This window comes from Macaca nemestrina, chromosome 18 (assembly GCF_043159975.1).
Source record: "Macaca nemestrina isolate mMacNem1 chromosome 18, mMacNem.hap1, whole genome shotgun sequence".
Taxonomy (NCBI): Eukaryota; Metazoa; Chordata; class Mammalia; order Primates; family Cercopithecidae; genus Macaca; species Macaca nemestrina.
This window is the reverse complement of record NC_092142.1, coordinates 50,414,861-50,433,352: the sequence shown is the minus strand read 5'-3', so window position 1 is coordinate 50,433,352 and position 18,492 is coordinate 50,414,861. Positions and strand designations below refer to the sequence as shown.

The following is an 18,492-nucleotide window of genomic DNA, read 5'->3' as shown; positions in this document are numbered from 1 at the left end:
AAGTATAAAGAAAAGAAATGGCAATAGCCAAGCCCTAATGTTTGCCAGAAGGTTTGATATACCGATAAGTTATTTTTTAATGTAGCGTGTTCCTAATTCTTATTCAATGACAGTTGAAAATTGGGCATTTAGGTGTAAAAATAAAATACAAGGAGAAAATAATTAGAGAGAACTAAAAAAGGACCAGAGTAGGTGAGAGATGTCAGAGGATTTGGAAACAGTCCTTAGAGAGGATGAAGTTGAAAGATAGTGATCTTTAGTAAAACACAAAAAAGAACTAGTTTGGTAGAATGTTGGAACTGGGTCTAACAGGGGATGAGATAGGGTTAAGAATATGAAGTATCTCCTTAAATTATTTGAACAACATCTTACAAATTCTCCCAGCTCCCTTCTTGCCTCTTTCCAGTCAGTTCTTATCAGGGCCATGTTTCTAATAAGCCAATTGAATCAACCATACAACCATTCCCATTGCTCTTTGCAGACCCAATAATGCCCTACAGGATGTAGCCCCTGCCTGCCTTTCCAGGCTCATTGCTCCTCACTCCCCACCACCCAACCACTTATAGTACAGAGTCTACACTCCAGCTCTCAGAAGCAACTCTCTATCCTTCTTCCAGTAGATACCTACCCATTTTCTGCATTTGGATTAAAAGCCACTTGTTCATGGACTTCTTCCCTGACCCCATGCTTCATCCAGGCAATCATCTTGTTTCCTTTTTTGTTTTGAGTCCAAATTTTTAAAAGTTGTGTATTTTATATAACAATCCAGATTACCAGCTCCTTTTTGGAAATCAGAAGATACATTAATGCTAGACCTGCATCTCACAGAATTTTGGCTAGAGGAATCAGGGAGGGTGGTAGTCTCACCAGACATTCCAGAGGATATTCTCCAAAACTAGCATCTTTTCAACTTTTTTTTTTGAGACGGAGTTTCGCTCTTGTTGCCCAGGCTGGAGTGCAATGGCACGATCTCGGCTCATCGCAACCTACACCTCCCAGGTTCAAGTGATTTTCCTCCCTCAGCCTCCTGAGTAGTGGTGCCACCATGCCCGGCTAATTTTATATTTTTAGTAGAGATGGGATTTCTCCATCTTGGTCAGGCTGGTCTCAAACTCCCGACCTCAGGTGATCCACCCACCTCGGCCTCCCAAACTGCTGGGATTAAAGGCGTGAGCCGCAGCACCCTGCCTTTTCAACTTTTTTTTAAAGAAAATATGTTAGCATGGCTGTGATTTAAATTATTCTGGAAGCAAGACCAAAAGATTCTTGAGTATTTAGTTACGTGAAAATGTCTGTTTGTTGTGAATAAAGGGATGATGATTTTTTCATGACAGCAGTGACTTTGCCCACAAAGAGGCATGGACTGATCAGTTTGCCATAGCCCCCAATTCTTGAACTTATGTACCCCATCAAAATATGCATCTGGAAGTGCCAGCTCAGACCTCTTCTCATCACTGCCGATTCATTGTACAAACAAGAATAAGAATTCTCTCCAGGCCAAAGGATCACTTTGAAAATCACTTGTAATACCTACTAGGACAAAGACCCTACTTGACCATTTACTTGCCCTGTGATCTTAGGCAAGTCACCGAATTCCTCCTTACTTTATAAGTATGTATAATGATGATAGTGGTGGCAATAATATTAATGACCCTTCTCTCACTCCCTGAGCTTTAAAGGAGGATGTCGAAGTAAAAGTACTGTGTCAACTCAAAATGGTAACACAGTCTTTGGTTACTGTTTTGATTATGGTAACTAGTGATTATTTACTACATTCCAGGTGCTATGCCAGCCACTTTACAGACAATCTCTCACTTAAGACTCATAATTACCTTATAAGTCAGGTACTGAGATTATGCCCATTTTATACATGAGGAAACTGAAACTCGGAGAGGTTACATAATTCATCTAAAATCAGTAGCTATTATAAGGCAGACTCAGGTCTGAACTGAGTTTGGTCTAATGTTTCCAACAGCATCACAATGCTTAAAAACATCACAAAATGATCATTGTAGTAGTGGTTGAAATAATTATTTGTACTAAGCTATTTCTTGTATCATAAGCAAATCTCTATCTTAAGCATGTCACATGTATTAACTCTTTTAACAACAATCGTGAGGTGGGAAGCTATTTTGTTTTCTGTTTTTCTTGGATGGCTATGACAAAGTATCACAGGTGACTCAAGAGAAGTGATGACAAGTTGAAAATAAATTTAAGTTGCTCTAAGTACATGACTACCTTATTGTTTTAATCTCCAATGTATTTGCAATGTCTAATACGGGCTTGATTAATATCAATTAATATCTGTAGGCATCAATATCTATGGGACAAGTGAATGAATGAGAGAATGAATGGAAATTGATTACTCTTCAGAAGTGCTGCAAACATGATTTGATAGAAAACACACTTCTACTATTGCATATTCTACACTCCTCAACCTTTGCTCTAGCCTGCTATGGAGACCTCTTTGTAGTTTCCAGATTTTTCACTGGAATAAGATAAAAATGAGTAACTCCTCAGAATCAAATCCCTATTAACCCAGGGGTCTTGCTGCAACCAATGTGGGTTTACTATGTACAAGATACATGCATTCTATTTAATCCCACTAAATATATTATTGTCATTTCCATTTTTCCACAAAACATATGATTATTACCATCCTGTCCACTTTTCTGACAAATATGTCAGAAACTGAGAACGGTCAAATTTAAGTAACTTGCCTGAAATTCCACATCTGTAATAAAGAAGGAGCTACGATATGAATCTAGGTTGGGATTTTGGAGGGCCTTTTCTGTTATTTTGGGAGTTTGAGGGGTTTATTTTGGTAATTTTAAAAAAAAATTTTTTTGTTGATACAGTCTTACTCTGTCACTCAGGCAGTGGTGTAATTATATCTCGCTGCAACCTCGAGTGCCTGGGCTCAAAGCATCCTCCTGCCTTGGTCTCCCAAGTAGCTAGGACTACAGGCATCCATCACCACACCCAGGTAATTTTTAAAACATTTTTTGTAGAGATGAAGTCTTGCTATGTTCCCCAGGGTGTTCTCGAACTCCTGGGCTCAAGGGATCCTCCTACCTCAGCCTCCCAAAGTGCTGAGATTGCAGGTGTGAGCCACTGCAAGTGGCCTTAATCCAGGTTTTTGCTTGACTTCAGAACCCATATTGTTGACCAATATGCCACATCTGTGGGTTGACACAGCTCTAAAATTAGGTACTAGAAATTTGAAAGGCTAATGCTGTGCCACATGAATGGACATCTGCCCACTTGAATCTGGAAAACTTTTTTTTTTTTTTTTTTTTTTGAGACGGAGTCTCGCTCTGTCACCCAGGCTGGAGTGCAGTGGCCAGATCTCAGCTCACTGCAAGCTCCACCTCCCGGGTTCATGCCATTCTCCTGCCTCAGCCTCCCGAGTAGCTGGGACTACAGGCGCCCGCCACCTCGCCCAGCTAGTTTTTTGTATATTTTTTAGTAGAGATGGGGTTTCACCGCGTTAGCCAGGATGGTCTTGATCTCCTGACCTCGTGATCCGCCCATCTCGGCCTCCCAAAGTGCTGGGATTACAGGCTTGAGCCACCGCGCCCGGCCAGTGGAAAACTTTTTTAAAGTTCTGCTAATTCCCAACTTTCTTTCAAACTTTTGGAGGGGGGGAATACATAAGGCATTATTTTACACTCCTCTGTATTGTCAATATCCCTAGAATTACAGGCAATGACACCTTGTAAAAACAGTTCTATTGTATCTAGCTCTATTCTGTTTGATATGACTTCAGGGTCTGACGTAACTTCATATCAATCAGAATTTTAAAAAATGCTGGCTTGTGATAGCTTGTGCCAAGGCCTTTGTGAATAATTATACAGAGAGGGACATCTTTCTAATTAATATGGTAACTTCCCAATTATTCAAAACCATTTAATTGAGAATTTGTAATATTTGATACAGGATCTGGTCAAAATTTATATTCCGGAAAAATTTTAAAAAGCTAGCAAGCATATCACTAATGTAAATAGGTTTACAAGAGGATCATACAAGTCTCTCAAGAGAGAAAACTCTTTTCCAGCAATTTAGAGACACCCTGTCATTAGGTTGGTGTGCTAATTACAAATCATTCTAATTGATTCAATAGTCTCCCAAAAGACTGCCATAATGTACTAGACAAATACTTTATTAGCCAAGCTGAGTTACTGTAGGTTCTTAAAAGAGAGAGAGAGAGAGAGAGAAAAAAAAGCTTTCTTGAAAGCAATATCAAGTCAGAATTCTCACTATTATAAAAAGGCCCTTTCCTTGATTTTATTCTCAGTGTTTGTTTCACGGTTTTGACTTCCTGCTTTTATTTAATGAACGCTAATGTGAGACAGAAAAGAGAAAATGGACTTGGTTCTATATCCATCTTGTCTCCCTTTGTAAAAAAATAAAATAAAATCTGTTGTTCATTCTTGACCAGGATAAATTTCCTTCTTTTTTCTTTCACAGTCCTGATTTTTTTCCTCCTTTTGGGAGTCACCACATCTGCACTGTCTGTGTGTGAAGGTTAGATAGATTGACCCCCACCTTCCTAGATCCAGGATGGCCACTTAGAAATGTTCTATACATACCTTGTTCACAATAATGGCTATGGGAATGGGCACGTGTCCCAAGGCAGGTCAATGAGAAGACGAGCTGGTAGCACCTGAATTGCTGAGCTGTAGGAAATAGGTCGGGAGCATGATGGTCACCACATGGAAGGACTGCCAGAGGAATGAAGTTGGTACAGAGGTGGAGACAGAGATAGATAAAGTCATTCTTGACAATGTTATTTGAAGCTCTGGATTAGGTTGCACCTGTCATCATTTTTACCCCTGAGTTTTCCACTCATACAAACTAACATATTACTTTTATTTATTTTCCTTTTTAAGCCTTGTTTAGGTTGTATTTTTATTCACTTGGATAGAATTTAGGCTGGACATGGTGGCTCATGCCTGTAAGTAATCTCAGCAGTTTGGGAGGCCATGGCTGGCAGATTGCTTGAGGTCAGAAGTTTGAGACCAGCCTGGCCAACACGGCAAAACCCAATCTTCACTAAAAACACAAAAAATTAGCTGGGTGTGGTGGTGCACCCCTGTAATTCCAGCTACTTAGGGGGCTGAGGTGGGAGGATCCCTTGAACCCCAGAGGCGGAGGTTGCAGTGAGCCAACATCATACCACTGCACTCCAGCCTGGGTGGCAGAGCCAGATTCCATCTCAAAAAAAAAAAAAAAAAAGAAAGAATTTAAAGTGAATTTTATTTTCTTAAGGGATCCCTTAGAACAAAAAGAAATATTTTATTTTCTTGCATATAATTTTATCTTCTTGTACAACACTGACCTCCTTCTCTGAGATTACTCAAATTGAAAAGGCCAATAGTTTATTTATACCTGAACTAAAGGCTATCCATCTGAATTTTGATCTAAAGGCTCACTAAGAAAAATATTTCACATTTTTATTGTTTTAGTCATCTTAATTTTTATTCTGAGACTCTATCTACTCCTTCCTAAGTCTCTTGGAACTGCTTTTTAGTTGAGAAGCAATCCCTTTATCCTCATGCCGTGGGCTCCTCAAAGAACATGAGATTTTTGGAAACTAAAGCCAGGAGGCTCTGCCACAAACCATCCCAAAGCCAAGGAAACACAGAAACTGCTTCCTGCCTGATGGGGGAAGGTGAATTATTCAATAATATACTGTGCAAGGAAAAAATATAATTCAATGAAAAGAAAAATCTCACTGTAACTACTTCAGAAAATTAATTTTAGCCCAACAATAAACAGCTTGGGTGCAGCAAGTCAGCTTCAGATTCTGCAGAAAAAGGTGATGGTAATACCCTCAAGAGCAAGACTAGACTTTTGAATCTTATTCTAGTCTTGGGTCTAAGATCATAATGGTCATTTTCTATTTCTGGGTCTCTCTTTTGCCATCTGCAATGTGCAGATAAGCAGATTTACTTATTCAAATACATAGCAAAGATATGAGAGATCCTTATCTACTTCCCTGCCTACAACAGTTTCATAAAAATTTAATCCACTATCCAAATCAAACCAGTCTTCTACAATGGTTCCTAAGGAAGCATATTTTGGAAGCCTTCCAAGTGATTCTGAAGAACAGGCAAGTTTGAGAACCACTGTTTTAGATGAAGGAAGCACTAGTGCTTTTATTAAAACAATGGCTCAAAAGATGGTCTAGATTCACCAGCGAAGCTTTATATAAAAGGAGATATCCCTGGGCCACACCCTCAGGCCTGTCAGGATAAGGCCAGGGAATGTGTCTGTTCAACAAGTAACACTGGTGACTCAGAACCTCTGTCGGAAACCAAAGCCATTCTGATATTCCAGAATACCTTCTGTTCCTGTTTGCTGACTTCGTCTTCATTGTCCTAAGAAGCCCAGGCCTCACTCCCGGCTGCCTCAGGAAGTCCATCCAGAGACCTGGACCTGTCATGTTGACCATGACAGGGCCAAATTAGCCTGCTTGGTCTTTGTATTAGTCCATTGTCATGCTGCTGATAAAGACATACCCAAGACTGGGTAATTTATAAAGAAAAAGAACTCTAATGGACTCACAGTTCCATGTGGCTGGGGAGGCCTCACAATCATGATGGAAGGCAAAAGGCACATCTTGCATGGTGGCAGACAAGAGAGAATGAGAGCCAAGTGAAAGGGAAAACCCCTCATAAAACCATCAGATCTCATGAAACTTATTCACTAGCACAAGAACAGTATGAGGGAAACCACTCCTATGATTCAATTACCTCCCACTGGGTCCCTCCCACAACATATGGGACTTATGGGAGCTACAATTCAAGATGAGATTTAGGTGGGGACACAGGCAAACCATATCAGTCTTCAAGGATAGACAAAGAGACTCTCTGGTTTCCACAAAGGTAAAGTATCAAAGTGTTTTTGGTTTGGGTTTTGTTGTTGTTGTTGTTTTTAAAGTGTGAGGGCAATTGTTCGGTTGTCCTGGGCCTCAGGGGAACTGCAGACATTTAGTGCCTGTCCAAAATGCCAGTGGCACTCCCACTGAGAAGCATTGGCCAGGGGAGGGACTAGTGTTCTCTATCTAGGAATGGAAAGCTCAGAGGACAGTTAGAACATGCACAATTGATGAGAATCTTTGTTCTTTGAAGATTCGGTATAGTATTCAGTGAGATGTCACACAGATCCAGTAAAAGTACATCAAAAATTTGAAAGAGCTGAGGCAAACATACAGGAGATCTAACAGTGGGTTTGAGAAAGAGCACTGTTGTTTCTGCCGCCTTTGTGTCTTGGGGTTGTGTCCAGCATCAACAGCAGTAGCAACGTGGTCATCACAAAAATATTCCACCTGGTTTTGCTTCTGTCTACAGGTTTCAGACTATAGGTCACATCTTACCCACACCATTTTCCAACGAAACACATACAGTATTCTAAAAACATTCATACAATAACTATCTCCAACATCTAGAATTCTTGGGATTTCACGTTAACAACCATATATTTTCTTTTGAAAAAATTCAGAGTTGGCAGCAGGGGCCTGTATGTCTGTGCAGCAGCATTGGTGGTGCCGGGTGACTTCGGCCCCTTGAGATAAGTCCCTCATTCTCTTGTCCCCGCTGCCCTGGGCTTCTGCTTCAAGCTTGGCCTCTGTAGGCACTTGCATTTCTGAGCCTCATATAGTCATTCCCTTCTTCTTCAGAATCCTTTTTCTGTAATTCTTCCATGGGTCCACCTCTGTGATCCAGCAAGGTGGGCAGGACCAGCAAACAGGTCACATTTCACAAATGGGGAGACCAAGACCCAGGAACGGGGCAGGATTTGCCCTGGATCAAAGAGCAATTTTTCCTACCATAGTGACTTCAATAAATCAGACCACAATCCCCTTCCATCCAAACACCACCCCCCACAACCTATTTCTAAGGGAGCTTATTTCCTCCAGCTTAGTTCAGGTGTTCCTGGCTTTGTGTGGCTATAAAAGAATTGGATTTAGCTCTGTTTGGCTTCCCTGTTCTCTTCCTGACAGTGCTATTTAATGGACAAACAGTTTGTTTTATTTATCTGACAGGGTTTCTTCACATTGTTTCGGGTTATCAGCCCTCCCCTGAAGATCATATTACAGCTTGTGCCGGGTTCGACCCTCAGTAGGGTTCACTCTAAATCAGATCCTTATCCTCACTGCAGTGATAAATGGAGCGGCCTGGAAGCCCACAGCCAGGTTATTTATTTAGTACCTCTGTGGATCATGTTTTATACAGCCGGGACTTCATGTCAGGCCTTTACAGATCCAGCTTAAGTTGCATTCAGGAACTAAAACCCAAAGCCCCTTAAATAATGTTAACTTAATAGCTGACATTTTTATGAAATAAGTCTGTGTGGAGGGGGCAGAAAGGAGGCGATGCAGACAGAGAGCTGGAGCTGAGTTTCAGTGTGTGTGTGGCAGAGGTCTCTGAACGCAGGTGGAGATTGGAGAGGATAGGGAGGCTTCGATTCTCTGGCTTATTCCAAAGTAACACAGAATACTTTACTTTTAAGTGAAGTCTCTCATGGAGTTCTATAGTTGTTTTTTTGTTGTTTTGTTTTGTTTGTTTGTTTGTTTGTCTGTTGTTAATGAGATAAACAAAAAAGGAAGAGTTGGAGGTGAGATAATGTTTCTTAGGGAGCCGGACAAATTAGGGATGGGGGTCTTTCACTGGGGGGGGGCAATTTATTTTATTTGTTTATTTTATATTTTTAAGACAGGGTCTTGCTCTGTCACCCAGGCTGGGGGGCAGGGGCACGATCGCTGCTCATTGCAACCTCCTGCAGCAAGCGATTCTTGTGCCTCAGCCTCCCAAGTAGCTGGGACTACAGGTGCACGCCACTACACCCAGATAATTTTTGTATTTTTAGTAGAGATGGGGTTTTCCCATGTTGGCCAGCCTGGTCTCAAAGTCCTGGCCTCAATTGATCCTTTCATCTCAACCTCCTAAAGTGCTGGGATTACAGGCGTGAGCCACCATGCCTGGCCAGGGGGCAATTTATGTAGAGGTGGAGGGAGGAAGCATTCTCTCTGAGAAGCATCTTGTCAGAACCATCTGGCTGGGGGCGGTGCACAGGAACCATCTGCTGGGAGCCTCATTTCCATCCTGTTCCTTAAATGCAAACTTTTGACGTTATCCGTAAATGAAGTCACACACACAATCACTGTAGTGTGTGTACACTAAATGTGGTATTTTGACAAAAGTTAACATTTAACATACTCAAATTTATTTATTTATTTTGCAATTGACTTACGGTATTTCTCCATTTTTGAATACACTAGAAGTCAAAAACCAAAAAAAACATGAGCCTCTTTCAACCTTCGAGGATCTAGAGGGGAGGAAATGAAAACATCTGCCTTCATAAAGGTGCTGCCCTTTCCTTCCAGGATTCCCCAGGGCATCCTTGGAGTGCCCTCAGTCTGAATTGGAAAGAAAAGGTATGGTTCTGTTGAAATCACCCCCAAACTGAGCTGCACCTTCCAATTGAGGCAGAAAGAATCGCCTTTTGATACGTTCTACAATTGGAATGCAAATTCTCTCCCATCTCCTAGACACCTGGGCCTGCCCCCATTTTTCTTGACTGTAATCTGTTTAGCTTGTGTATAGAATGGCAAAAACAAAGAGTCTTTCTGTAAAAGAAAAAGAAGAGGAAAGAAAGTAGATTCTGTGTCCTCTTCCTTAGTCCTTGCCAAATCTTTGCTCCCAGGCCTCGGCAGGTGGCAGTGTACATGAGTCATGCAGTCTATCTTTCTGTTTTGTTATTAACCGCTGAAATGATGGCACCATTCCTAGGCCTTCAACCAAAGAACCGGGCCATCCGTGGCAATGCATCCCAGGCTTGGGAGCTGGGAAAAGGCCCCGGGAGCTAGGGCGTCCTGATTGTTCTTTCAAAGAAATCCCTCTTGTTCTTAGTCAACACGCTGGATACCAGCTAAAAAATGCAAAATGATCTTCAGGCAGAGATGGCACAAGGACCCCTGCTGAGCTGTGAAGCCTGGCTGTGAGGATCCATGCACGGAAGCATCAACATGTTGCCAGATTGGTATACAACTCGGTACCACACTGGTATGTAACCAGCTTAGAGGTCTGGAGGTTTTAGAGAAGCTGGGAGGTATTATTGCATGTTAGAGCTTGAGAACACAGGGCAGGCCAAAAGGTAAGGTTCTGATTTGTGTGAAGTTTGAATACCTGGCCCAGCACCTAGACGATGCTTCAGCTTGGCTTGCAACCAACAGGACACAACAGTGAAGGTACCCATTGCTGGGGAAAGAGGAGTAGGAGGCTGTGGTCATCATGGTTGGGGAAGGAAGCCATAGTGGAAACCACATATGAATAATTAAGAAGAAGAAAGACCATGGTGTCGTATGGATTTGTAAATGTCTAAAAATGAGGATGGTTAGGGGTACTGAAAAGAATTAAGTCCTTGTCATGAAATGCTTTCCTCCACTGTCCATTAATTTTATTTAAAAACTCTTTTTTTTTTTTTTTTTTTTTTTTTTTTGAGACGGAGTCATGCTCTGTCGCCCAGGCTGGAGTGCAGTGGCTGGATCTCAGCTCACTGCAAGCTCCGCCTCCCGGGTTCACGCCATTCTCCTGCCTCAGCCTCCCAAGTAGCTGGGACTACAGGCGCCCGCCACTTCGCCCGGCTAGTTTTTTTGTATTTTTTAGTAGAGACGGGGTTTCACCGTGTTAGCCAGGATGGTCTCGATCTCCTGACCTCGTGATCCGCCCGTCTCGGCCTCCCAAAGTGCTGGGATTACAGGCTTGAGCCACCGCGCCCGGCCTAAAAACTCTTATATAGGCATTTACTTTGTATCAGGCACTGTTTTGAACGCTGTGCAAGTATGAGCTCACCTCGGCCTCATTACAAACCTATAAGCTAAGCACTTTTAGGTCATCACTGTTTCAGGATCTGGAAAATGTGGTCCTGGAAAGTTAAGTCACTTACCTGAAGTCACCTAGCTTCCACGTGGGATTCACACGCAGGCAGCCCTGCTTGAGTTCACGGCCTCTCTCCAAGACTCAGGCAGCAGATCTTGGATACAAAGTGCTTAGAATACATTGCTTTCCCAGGAGTCACATTCAAGATGGGCTCATGTAATTCTTTGCTGTCCTTTTCAGGATCTGTCCTTGCCTCCAAGGCCCCAAATCTTCAGTCTTCATGCTTGGCCTCTGCTTATTTGATCTGGGATGTCTGCTGTGCAATGATGTCCAGTCTTTCTAGTTCTTCTTTGTTGGTCTGATTGGACCACAGGCCTCTCTTCGTGCCCTTCATTCCTCTCTGCTCAGCTGGTATCTCTGTTTTTGGAGGGCAGATGTGAATCCTTACACTCAGCTCTCATGGTCATTCATTTCTTCCATCTTCCTGCTCCTGATACGTGATAGTCTCCAGCCTCCATCACCTGTCTGCAGATAGCATTGTTACCAAAGTCTGTTGGGTAATGGATAGATATTCAAGGAGTGTTTGTTGAATGAATGCATGAGTGAATAAATGACAAATAAACTAAGCCTCTGCCAAAAGTCAAGCCCCTACACCTGCTCTCCTGTGGCGAGCTCCCATTTGAGACAATTATCCAAACACATTAATTCCTGAAAGAAAGAGCAGCCAGGAGTTCATTCCTTAGAGTAGAAAACACAAAAGGTTAAAAGTCGCTCTTTCTTTGAGTCCCCAACTGTGACTTCAGCACAGAGTACAAACTCATTCCAGCTGGAAGGATTCCATTGTTGACATCTACAAAGCATTTGGAAAATCCTCATGGAGAAAAATGCTGGCAAAATCATGTAAGAAAAAAAGAAGGAAATATATAAATTTTATTATAATCACATAAAAATGACATTTGTTTATGGCCAAAGACTAGAAAGGAATATGAAATATCAAAATGGCTTATTATTTAGTGTATTACAATTTGAATTTTTCAAAATACCTACTGATCATTGTTGTTGGCTTGTGTGTGTGGGTGTGTGAATGCATGCTCATGTGTGAGCGTGCGTGTGTGGAGAATAACAGGCTATGAAAAGATTGTACCATCATCCAAGGGAACTTTGCAGTAAGTTATTAATCCTGACCTGTTCTTCAAAAGTAAGCTGATTTCTGATTAAATTGTCCAGGTGATTGCCCAAGTCCTAACCTCACAATGGCAGTGGTAGTCAACACCAGGCTGACACAGTTTCTATATTGGGTAAGCATTGCACTTTGGGTCATAGGTAATCATCTTGTTGATAGCACATGGAAGGCATTTGGCAGCTAAAGGGCAACTGAGCTAACATTGCACCTGGCTGTTAAGAACATATTAGAATGATTAAGAGAAAAGCAAGATAAATCTGTTTATTATTATTATTATTATTATACTTTAAGTTCTGGGATACACGTGCAGAACGTGCAAGTTTGTTACATAGGTATACACGTGCCATGGTGGTTTGCTGCACCTATCAACCCGTCATCTACATTAGGTGTTTCTCCTAATGCTATCCCTCCCCTAGCCCCCCAACCCCTGACAGGCCTTGGTGTATTATGTTTCCCTCCCTGTGTCCATGTGTTCTCATTTTTCAACTCCCACTTAAGAGTGGGAACATATGGTGTTTGGTTTTCTATTCCTGTGTTAGTTTGCTGAGCATGATGGTTTCCAGCTTCATCCATGTCCCTGCAAAGGTCATGAGCTCATCCTTTTTTATGGCTGCATAGTATTCCATTGTGCATATGTGCCACATTTTCTTTATCCAGTCTATCATTGATGGGCATTTGGGTTGGTTCCAAGTCTTTGCTATTGTGAACAGTGCTGCAATAAACATACGTGTGCATGTGTCTTTATAGTAGAATGATTTATAATCTTTTGTGTATATACCCAGTAATGGGATTGCTGGGTCAAATAGTATGTCTGGGTCTACATCCTTGAGGAATCACCACACTGTCTTCAACAATGGTTGAACTAACTTATGCTCCCACCAACAGTGTAAAAGCATTCCTATTTCTCACATCCTCTCCAGCATCTGTTGTTTCCCAACTTTTTAATGATCACCATTCTAACTGGCGTCAGATGGTATCTCATTGTGGTTTTGCTTTGCATTGCTCTAACGACCAGTGATGATGAGCTTTTATTCATATGTTTGTGGGCCGCATACATGTCTTCTTTTGAGAAATGTCTGCTCATATCCTTTGCCCACTTTTTGATGGAGTTGCTTGTTTTTTTCTTGTAAATTTGTTTAAGTTCTGTGTAGATTCTGGATATTAGCCCTTTGTCAGATGGATAGATTGCAAAAATTTTCTCCCATTCTGTAGGTTGCCTGTTCACTCTGATGATAGTTTCTTTCGCTGTACAGAAGCTCTTTAGTTTAATTAGATCCCATTTGTCAATTTTGGCTTTTGTTGCAATTGCTTTTGGTGTTTTAGTCATGAAGTCTTTGCCCATGCCTATATCCTGAATGGTATTGCCTACGTTTTCATCTAGGGTTTTTATGGTTTTAGGTCTTACGTTTAAGTCTTTAATCCAACTTGAATTAATTTTATATAAGGTGTAAGGAAGAGGTCCAGTTTCAGTTTTCTGCATATGGCTAGCTGGTTTTCCCAACACCATTTATTCAATAGGGAATCCTTTCTCCATTGCTTGCTTTTGTTAGGTTTGTCAAAGATCACATGGTTGTAGATGTGTGGTTTTATTTCTGATGCCTCTGTTCTGTTCCATTGGTCTATATATATGTTTGGCACCAAGTATCATGCTGTTTTGGTTACTGTAGCCTTGTAGTATAGTTTGAAGTCAGGTAGCATGATGCCTCCAGCTTTGTTCTTTTTGCTTAGGATGGTCTTGGCTATATTGGGGTCTTTTTTGGTTCCACATGAATTTTAAAGTAGTTTTTTCTAATTCTGTGAAGAAAGCCAATGTAGCTTGATGGGGATAGCACTGATTTTATAAACTCCTTTGGGCAGTATGGCCATTTTCATGATACTGATTCTTCCTATCCATGAGCATGGGATATTTTTTCATTTTTCTGTGTCCTGACTTATTTCTTCGAGAAGTGGTTTGTAGCTCTCCTTCAAGAAGTCCTTCACACCCCTCGTAAGTTGTATTCCTAGGTATCTTATTCTCTTTGTAGCAATTGTGAATAGGAGTTCACTAATGATTTGGCTCTCTGTTTGTCTATTATTGGTGTATAGGAATGCTTGTGATTTTTTTACCTTGATTTTGTATCCTGAGACTTTGCTGAAGTTGCTTATCAGCTTAAGGATATATTGGGCTTAGACGATGCGGTTTTTTTAAATACACAATCATGTCATCTGCAAAGAGAGATAGTTTGACTTCTTCTCTTCCTATTTGAATACCCTTTATTTCTTTCTCTTGCCTGATTGCCCTGGCCATAACTTCCAACACTATGTTGAAAAGGAGTGGTGAGAGAGGGCATCCTTGTCTTGTGCCAGTTTTCAAAGGGAATGCTTCTAGCTTTTGCCCATTCAGTATGATATTGGCTGTGGGTTTGTCATAAATAACTCTTATTATTTTGAGATACATTCCATCAATACCTAGTTTATTGAGAGTTTTTAGCATGAAGGGGCATTGAATTTTATTGAAGGCCTTTTCTGCATCTATTGAGATAATCATGTGGTTTTTGTCATTGCTTCTGTTTATGTGATGGATTACATTTATTGATTTGCATATGTTGAACCAGACTTGCATCCCAGGGATGAAGCCAACTTGATCGTGATGGATAAGCTTTTTGATGTGCTGCTGGATTTGGTTTGCCAGTATTTTATTGAGGATTTTTGCATCGATGTTCATCAGGGATATTGGCCTGAAATTTTCTTTTTTGTTGTTGTTGTGTCTCTGCCAGGTTTTGGTATCAGGATGATGCTGGCCTCATAGAATGATTTAGAGAGGAATCTCTCTTTTTCTATTATTTGGAATAGTTTCAGAAGGAATGGTACCAGCTCCTCTTGCTACCTCTGGTAGAATTTGGCTATGAATCCGTCTGATCCTGGCCTTTTTTTATTGGCAGGTTATTAATTACTGCCTCAATTTCAGAACTTGTTATTGGTCTATTCAGGGATTCAACTTCTTCCCAATATAGACTTGGGAAGGTGTATGTGTCCAGGAATGTATCCATTTCTTCTAGATATTCTAGTTTATTTGCCTAGAGGCATTTATAGTATTCTGTGATGGTAGTTTGTGTTTCTATGGGATCAGTGGTGATATCCCCTTTATTGTTTTTTATTGGGTCTATTTGATTCTTTTCTCTTTTTTTCTTTATTAGTCTGGCTAGCAGTCTATCTATTTATTAATTTTTTCAAAAGAAAAACAGCTCCTGGATTCATTGATTTTTCAAAGAGATTTTGTGTCTCTATCTCCTTCAGTTCTGCTCTGATCTTAGTTATTTCTTGTCTTCTGCTAGCTTTTGAATTTATTTGCTCTTGCTTCTCTAGTTCTTTTAATTGTGCTATTAGGATGTCAATTTAAGATCTTTCCTGCTTTCCTTGTGGGCTTTTAGTGCTATAAATTTCCCTAAACATACCTTTAGCTGTGTCCCAGAGATTCTGGTGTGTTGTGTCTTTGTTCTCATTGGTTCAGAGAACTTATTTATTTCTGCCTTAATTTCGTTATTTACCCAGTAGTCATTCAGGAACAGGTTTTTCAGTTTTCATGTAGTTGCACAGTTTTGAGTGAGTTTCTTAATCCTGGGTTCTAATTTGATTGCACTGTGGTCTGAGAGACTGTTTGTTATGATTTCCATTATTTTCATTTGCAGAAGAGTGTTTTACTTCCAATTATGTGGTCAATTTTAGAATAAGTATGATGTGGTGCTTACAAGAATGTATATTCTGTTGATTTGGGGTGGAGAGTTCCGTAAATGTCTATTAGGTCCACTTGGTCCAGAGCTGAGTTCAAGTTCTAAATATCCTTGTTAATTTTCTGTCTCGTTTATCTGTCTAATACTGACAGTGGGTTGTTACAGTCTCCCACTATTATTGTGTGGGACTCTAAGTCTCTTTGTAGGTCTCTAAGAACTTGCTTTATGAATCTGGGTGTTCCTGTATTGGGTGTGTGTATATTTAAGTTAGCTCTTCTTATTGCATTGATCCCTTTACCCTTATGTAATGCCCTTTTTTGTCTTTTCTGATCTTTGTCGGTTTATAGTCTGTTTTATCAGAGACTAGGATTCCAACCCCTGCTCTTTTTTTTCTTTTTCTTTCTTTTTTTTTTTTTGCTTTCCATTTGCTTGGTAAATATTATTCCATTCCCTTATTTTGAGCTTATGTGTGTCTTTGCATGTGAGATAGGTCTCTTGAATACAGCACACCAATGGGTCTTGACTCTTTATCAAATTTGCCAGTCTGTGTCTTTTTAATTAGGGCAGTTAGCCCGTTTACGTTTAAAATTAATATTGTTATGTGTGCATTTGATCTTGCCATTATGATGATAGGTGGCTATTCTGCCCATTAGTTGATGCAGTTTCTTCATAGTGTTGATAGTCTTTACAATTTGGTATGTTTTTGCAGCGGCTGATGCTCGTTTTTCCTTTCCATATTTAGTGCGTCCTTCAGGCACTCTTGTAAGGTGGGCCTGGTGGTGACAAAATCTCTCAGCATTTGCTTGTCTGTAAAGGATTTTATTTCTCCTTCACTTGTGAAGCTTAGTTTGGCTGGATATGTAATTCTGGGTTGAAAATGCTTTCCTTTAAGAATGTTGAATATTGGCCCCCACTCTCTTCTGGCTTGTAGGGTTTCTGCCGAGAGATCTGCTGTTAGTCTGATGGGCTTCCCTTTGTGGGTAACCCGACCTTTCTCTCTGGCTGTCCTTAACACTTTTTCCTTAATTTCAGCCCTGGTGAATCTGATGAATATGTGTCTTGGGGTTGCTCTTCTCAAGTAGTATCTTTGTGGTATTCTCCATATTTCCTGAATTTGAACATTGGCCTGTCTTGCTAGGTTGGGGAAGTTCTTCTGGATAAATGTCCTGAAGAGTGTTTTCTAAATTCATTCCATTCTCCCCATCATTTTCAGGTACACCAACCAAACATAGGTTTGGTCTTTTCACATAGTGCCACATTTCCTGAAGACCATGTTCTTTCCTTTTCATTATTTTTTCTCTTTATTAGTCTGGCTAGCAGTCTATCTATTTATTAATTTTTCTTGTCTTCATGCTTTAACTCATTAAATTGATCTTCAATCTCTGATATCCTTTCTTCCACTCAATTGATTTGGCTACTGATACTTGTATATGCTTCAGAAGTTCTTGTGCTGTGTTTTTCAGCTCCATCAGGTCATTTATGCTTTCTCCAAACTGTTTATTCTAGTTAGCAATTCCTGTAACCTTTTTTCAAGGTTCTTAGCTTCCTAGCATTTGGTTAGAACATGCTCCTTTAGCTCAGAGGAGTTTGTTATTACCCATCTTCTGAAGCCTACTTCTGTCAATTCATCAAACTCGTTCTCCATCTGGTTTTCTTCCCTTGCTAGCGAGGAGTTGTGATCCTTTGGAAGAGAAGAGGTATTCTGGTTTTTGGAATTTTCAGCTTTTTTGTACTGATTTTTCCTCACTTTTGTGGATTTATCTACTTTTGGTCTTTGATGTTGGTGACCTTTGGATGGGGTTTCTGTGTGAACATTCTTTTTGTTGATGTTGATGCTACTCCTTTCTGTTTGTTAGTTTTCCTTCTAACAGTCAGGCCCCTCTGCTGCAGGTCTGTTGGAGTGTGCTGGAAGGCCACTCCAGACGCTGTTTGCCTGGGTACCACCAGCAGAGGCTGCAGAACAGCAAAGATTGCTGCCAGTTCCTTCCTCTGGAAGCTTTGTCCCAGAGGGGCACCTGCCAGATGCCAGCTGGAGCTCTCCTGTGTGAGGTGTCTGTTGGCCCCTGCTGGGAGGTGTCTCCCAGTCAGGAGGCACCGGGGTCAGAGACCCACTTGAGGAGACAGTCTGTCCCTTAGCAGAGCTTAAGCACTGTGCTGGGAGATCCAGCTCTCTTCAGAGCTGGCTGACAGGAACATTTAAGTCTGCTGAAGCTGCATCTACAAGCCACCCTTTCCCCCAGGTGCTCTGTCCCAGGGAGATAGGAGTTTTATCTACTGCATTTTTTTCAGAGATGCCCTGCCCAGAGAGGAGGAATCTAGACAGGCAGTCTGGCTACAGCAGCTTTGCCAACTGTGGTGGGCTCCGTCCAGTCCAAACTTCCCAGAGGCTTTGTTTACATTGTGACGGGAAACCTGCCTACTCAAGCCTCAGTAAGGGCAGATGCCCCTCTCCCACCAACCTCGAGCATCTCAGGTCAACTTCAGACTGCTGTGCTGGCAGCAAGAATTTCCAGCCAGTGGATCTTACCTTGCTGGGCTCTGTGGGGGTGGGATCTGCTGAGCTAGACCATTTGGTTCCCTGGCTTCAGCCTCCTTTCCAGGGGAGTGGATGATCCTGTCTCGCTACCTTTCCAGGCACCACTGGGGTATGAAAAAAAACTGCAGTTAACTCGGTGTCTGCCCAAATGGCCACCTAGTTTTGTGCTTGAAACCC

At 41.3% G+C, this 18,492-nt stretch overlaps 2 long non-coding RNA genes across 4 annotated transcripts in view; one reads left to right on the top strand and one right to left on the bottom strand.

Moving 5' to 3' along the window:
* Window positions 1-11,731, bottom strand: part of LOC105492270 (uncharacterized) — a 111,200-nt gene extending 99,469 nt beyond the window's left edge. Inside the window, exons 1-2 of one of the 2 annotated variants that reach the window (XR_011616438.1) lie at window positions 10,954-11,731; window positions 4,593-4,724 (exon numbers count right to left, since the gene is read on the bottom strand). This is a non-coding gene — a long non-coding RNA (uncharacterized lncRNA). The remainder of the gene's footprint in view (window positions 1-4,592; window positions 4,725-10,953) is intronic. The other variant, XR_011616437.1, reaches the window with a different exon arrangement.
* LOC105492267 (uncharacterized) overlaps window positions 9,786-18,492 on the top strand; it is a 61,720-nt gene continuing 53,013 nt past the window's right edge. The window contains exon 1 of one of the 2 annotated variants that reach the window (XR_011616439.1): window positions 9,786-10,070. This is a non-coding gene — a long non-coding RNA (uncharacterized lncRNA). The remainder of the gene's footprint in view (window positions 10,071-18,492) is intronic. The other variant, XR_011616440.1, reaches the window with a different exon arrangement.